Genomic DNA, 6,008 nt, shown 5'->3' with positions numbered 1-6,008 from the left:
CCTAAACAACCCGCGGGTGGACTGTACCCAGCGCTGTCTGGCTCGGTCACAACCTCTGTGTCAGGTGTGTGATGAGTGCGAGGGTGTTGCGGCTTGTCGAGACCAACAGCAGACGGGGCAGTGCCGGCTCACACCGCCCCGGCCGCCCGAAAACGGGCGAGAACCTTCGAAAGCTGCTGCGTGCGGAGCGCCATAAACCCGTAAGAGATCATTTGCAAGCTCTGGATGGAGGATCAGTCGTCGGGCAGGTGGAAAACTTCTGCGCTGTTTCTCGCTGGTTTTTCCTCGCTGAAGGCAGTCTGAGAAAGGGCAGGGGAACAATGGGAGAGTAATGATTTTCCTGCCGCGGGGGGACGGACAGAACGATACAGCAAAGAGAGGGCTAGGAGGGCAGGGGCTCTGACAGTAGAGCTGTGCTAACCTGGGGCAGTGCTGGTAGGGAACTGGATTCGCACTCCTTGAAATAGCAAATGCTGGGGTTGGGGGAAGTGGCTTTATAGGATTTTTGCCACTTCAGCTGCTAAAGCAAAGGCTCCAGAGAGAAATCAGCCCCCTTTTTAAACCAATATCTCCCACTGAGGCAGAGGAGGCACGGTTTCACCCTGATGAGTAAGGCTGGCTGGGTTACTATTAAATCTAGAAGAAAAATTTCATCTCGAAAGAAAAGCTAATGAATATGCATGGCTATGTGCAAATTGTAAAGTACCCCTTAAAGAAATGCTTTCTCAGACCTGTTCTTTCTGAGGTACCCAGTAACCCCTACCCAACAAGCCCAAGGGTATAGTTTGTCCAAGGGAACACTACCACAAAGAGAGCAACAGCAGAGGGTTTCCCAGCACAGGGGTTTTCTATTCAAAAGCAACAAAGAATGGCCTCACTTGGCTAAGTCAGCCAGTGCGAGAGGGGTCCTGCTGCTGGCTCAAATCCATGTGCCTTAAGCTGTGTGACCCAGAAAGGAGGTATCAAAAATTATAAGGTGGGCCTAAAAGTTGCACTCTACTCAGCAAACCACCCAGCTGAACTGGACGTGAGGCCCCCTGGGCTCCCACCCCCTGTGCCTGCACTGTGCTCCTCCTGTACCAGCCACTGCCCACAATTGGTTCTGCTTTCTCTATCAATTCTACCAAAGCAAAGCTGATGAAAGTCAGCGCTTTCTGCTGGGAAATTAGAAATTTCCTTGATAAGGCAGATGTGAAATCATTGCTGTCAACCACACGATTGCCATGCAGGGCTGTGGAGAAACTGGTGTGGCAAAGCAAGGCCTTTGTTTATAACCCATGCAGTAATACTAAATAAGAGGAGTCATCACTCAGTTCTCAACTGGTCTATATTGACACAACAAAACGAAACAGCTTCTCAGGCTACTCCCCTCACCTCTGAACACATTCTTTCCCCAGGACTCATTTGACACTACCAGGATTTGCTTCTGTTTTGCACCTTTGCTGCTCTTACTTGCTCTTATCCAGCCCCATAATTACACTCAGCTACTCCACTAAAAGCTGTCAGGGCTGGGGGACTAGAACAGGTCCCAGCACACACTTTATGGCCAAAGCAAGCTGCACTATGCCAGCTGTCCTGTTAGCCAAGGAGCAAGAAAACATGGAAAGCAGGGATAAAGCCATTTGTCCTGCCCTCCCCCGCACCCTTCCCACACGAGGAGCAGAAAGGAGAGAAGCAGAAAGCATATCCCATTTCATGCCTCTGGCATGTGGGAGTAAGAACATTATATTCTAATAATCTCATTAATGCAGATCGGATGATGACGGCCGATGATGAGGCACCACTTGCAGAAGCCCCATCAGTGGGCCCATTGTTGGTGCCGGCAGCTCTGCCCGTGAGAGCTGAAGGCAGCCCTTCTCTGGCTGCCCTGCACTGCCTGGCTGAGCTTGGGCCCTCTCACTGGGGTCTCCAGAGGGACAGCACGGGGTCACCGCAGGGCCACAGGCTCAACATTTGTCTAATAGCAACCCCAGCCTGGACTGGAAAACACAAAGGGCAGGGTCAGGGTTCTTCTTCAAAATGCTAGAGTTGCATTCCTTTGTGTGATAGAACATCCTCTCTTCCCTTCTTTCATTTAAAGAGCAAAGCCTTTGTGGTTTTGATATTTTTCTCCATTTGCCAAGTTTTAAAAATCAAATCCTGTGTCCACAGGTAGCTTTATCTGAGATGCCTATTTTTCACATCAATAAAATCAGCCCTGTTCCTGATGGACACATTATTGGCATCAGACTTATGATTTTGAGCTTTTAAAAGTAATTTTTAGGGATTTATAAAGACTCTTAAACATTTTTGAGTTTTATAAAGGCCTTTATAAAATAGGGAGTTCATCCCACAATACAAAGACGGGATTGCTAACAGTCAGACCTATTCCACCAACAAATGCCTTTTCCAGAGTTCAACTGTGAGATTTTGCTACTACAAAGAAATTGTCAGAGATAGATCTGCTCTTATGGTCCCACCAAGAGCACAGAACACCTTGGTGTCTAGCATCATGGCCTCAATGGCTGCACACAGCAACTAACCAGCAACTTCAGTGTGCCAACTCACACAGCTCAGGGGGGTTCCTGACACACAACCCCTCCAGTTGGGTTGTCATCACCTTCAGCAGCACTGGGAAGCGTCAGGCAGCTGTAGGTAGCTCTGGAATCAGAGCTATAATCAGTCCATGCTTAGCTCCACCATGCACAGGGTTTGTGTGGTTACATGGGATATTAATTTTTGAGCTCTCTTCTACCAAAAATCCTTTTTGTTGTAACAGCACAGTAGCACCTCAGGTATGCCGAAACAAGAGTAGGGGTGCAGTTATCCCAACCTCAAGTGACAATCAGAAAAAAAAGATTTATCCTCTACCACTGATACACCCAGAGATGATGTGCCTGCTCTGCTCTTGTGGACTGTGTGTTTTGCCCTGAGTTAAATACCCTGTTATGGCTCAATTGCCATCGTGCTGGTGACTGCAGGGATGGAACACAATTGCAGCAGCAATCAGATTTCATTTGGAATGGAAAATACAAACACCTTGCCTATGTAAACAGAATATATAGAGAGAAAGAGACAGAGTGTACGTGTGTGATACCTGTCTGAGAGCCACACCTGGTGGTGACGTGTCAAGGGCAATACTTCGGTCATCAGAGAATCTGAGCTGTGAAGCTCTCCGTGGCACAAAACATATTGCATGGTAGGTATTGGCCTCATTTGTAACCATCAGGGAAAGCTGACCAGCAGCACCTGGCAAAGAGACTCCAAGGGGAGAGCTGGGGAAGTATCTGATTTTAGAGTAAATAGAGAACTGCCTTGAGAACTGCATGAAAATGGGATCCTGAGGAAAGGAAGCCCTGTCTCTGCAGGGACTGCGGCTGAGCCTTGTGTGCCAGGGCACTCTCATGGAGGGAGACAAGTACAGAAACTAGGGGAAGGCTTTGGAGCATCTTATCACTCTTCAGGCAGTCACAGCACTGAAATATGAATGTGTTACAAAGAAGAAGTGAAACAAATCCAAATTTGTGTCAGGAAATGATTTTACAGAGCTCCCATTGTGTCTGAACTTACCAAGCAAAGCCCTCATTTCCAATCTGATCCAAAAATTGCTGAAGCCAAGTGCAGCCTGTTCACCGCTTCAGGAGAGTTTGGAGCAGGCCCTTTCTGATGAACCACAGAGGGAACACATTTTGGAAAGGAAAAGAAATACATTATGTTAATTTTGCAAATGTATTTTCAGCATCCTTTAGAAACGGGTACATTTACCTGCAAGCTGACAAAAAGCATTTAGTTAATAGTTAAAATTCAAAAGACATTTCATTACAAATGGAATCATCCATGCAACAGTAGAGCAGTTTTGTCTTTTCATTTCCCCTCAAGCATTTTGTGCTGCACAGAACACTTTTGTACTCATTACTTTTGCAAAATTAACTGCCAGGTCAACTTTCAGGGGGAACTGTGGTTGAGGAATTCAGGAGGGAAAGATGAAACTGGAAGAAAGGAGAGAGCCTTTTCCTGGTAAAGAGTTGAGGTTTAGTTTTGATGCAACAGGTAGCTCAGATATATACAGTCAAATAAATCAAAAGCAACCACCACAAGAGGACTTAGACACTGAAACGAGGTAGAGATGAAGATCATCCTATAGGTGAACTTGGAGCAGCTCTGAGCACTTGGAGTGCTTCTACAGCATCTCTCCTGCCGTGACTGAGGACTGCCAAGGCCAAGAGCCTTGGGGTCACACACCCAGCCTGGCTGCCAGCCAAGCACAACACACCTTGTGCCACCCCTCAGGTGTCAGCTGAAGGACAGGGCCATGCATCCCGGCAGCAGCAGGAGGTGGCTGTCACGGACCAGCCAGCACAGCCCTGACTCTGCCAGCCCTGGCAGCGTGTTGACATGAAAACAGGGAGACAAGGTGGGTAAACATGCCCGTTTCAGCTGACCTGCCTTCATCTGCAGCTCAGTGTGCCCTCTCTCTGGAGGGAACCTCCAGCTGCCGTGTCCTGCTGCATCATAGAAATATTTGCAGCTGGGTGGGAACAGAATGTTTCTGGCGGCGAGAGAGGACAAGTGGGTTCACCCCACAGAAATGCTGGGCAGGGCTAAGAAGGGCTTTGCTGCTAAGGTTTTTCTTAAATGAAGGAGACCAAATCCACCTCACAGCTTTGCATAGCTGTCCCCTGTTCCATGCCATTCCCATGGGAAGCCTGTCATGTCCCTCCCTGTGGGTTTTAGCATTGTGAAAGGAAAAAAAGAGAAAATTAATAACTTCTCTCCATCCTACAAGGATTGCTGCCCAAGGTGCCTTCCCCTGTGCCTCCTCTAAGACTGGCTGCATATTCAGAACAGGCCCCAGACAGCTCCATTCTAACATGAGCACCCAAAGCCATGAGTGACCACTGCAGAAGGGCACCAGCAACTTGCTCCCTGAGGAGCCCACCTTTCCCAGTGCCTTCCTGCCTGATTAAATGCCTAAAATTTTCTCTAGCAAGTGCATAATCACATCAAAGATAGGAACAAGCACAGCCAAAACAGCCTAGGGAAGAGCTGCAATGTGTGCTGCTCATCAGACCAGGAAAACAACACCAGCACTTCAACAATGTGGCTTTTCAACCATGATTGCGGAACAACTCTCACTCTCCAGCTGGTATCATTTTGCCAGCAGCCCTCTTTGTCTGCAGATAGAGCTCTGCTGGTGGGAAGGCACAACTTCTGGCTTTGCCCATGTCAAGGAGGAGGTGGCAGAACCACCAGAGAAGAAAGAACAGCTTTTCCAGAACCATGCTGCAGATGGCAATGGAGGCAGTGACACCACTGCGCTCACAGGGCGAGAACAGCAGCAGCTTCTTTCTACGTGGAGGCCACAAATTTGAACTGATCCCAACCCAGGCCATTGGTACACTCTGCAATAGCTGTCAGTAGCCTACAGAAAGCCACTGGTTTCACTCCATTTCATGGTGGGAATGTGCCCACACCCTGTGTATCTGGTGTTAATTCAACAGCTGCCGTACCAGCATAACCTAAGGCTGATGTTTTTTAGGATTCCACACAGCCCTTCCAAAAAAGCATCACTGGGAAAGTCAAGCAAGAAAACATGTAAAATCAAAGCCAAATAGGGAGGCAAATTCTCTAACCCAATCCTCTGCTCCTTTTCAGCTCTATTATAACATCCTTACAGGACCAAAAGGAGATTAAGAAGCTACCTGGGACCCTGTTGGGAAGGGCTGGCTCTGGGGGCCTTTCCTTCCTCCAGCTGCAGCATATCCTAGGGAGAAAACTTTGGGCTTAACCTTCAGGGGCCACCTCCTGGTATCCACCTCTCACTGAAGCTGTTTCAGTCAGAGCCCTTCTCTTTCCTCACCTGGTTTTGGCAGGAAAGTTCAAGGTGTCCTGGCAGCAGGAAGCTCCCTTGCTCCACCCTCTGCCCTGCACATGAGCTCTCTGAATTTATCAAGGATTTGCTGCACCAGAGCTGCCAGTGGCAGCAACCTGCTCTGTGTGGACACTTGGGTGGGAGCTGGGCCCCCAGC

This window comes from Myiozetetes cayanensis, unplaced genomic scaffold (assembly GCF_022539395.1).
Source record: "Myiozetetes cayanensis isolate MyiCay16 unplaced genomic scaffold, myiCay2020 scf3, whole genome shotgun sequence".
Taxonomy (NCBI): domain Eukaryota; kingdom Metazoa; phylum Chordata; class Aves; order Passeriformes; family Tyrannidae; genus Myiozetetes; species Myiozetetes cayanensis.
This window is presented reverse-complemented; position numbering follows the sequence as displayed.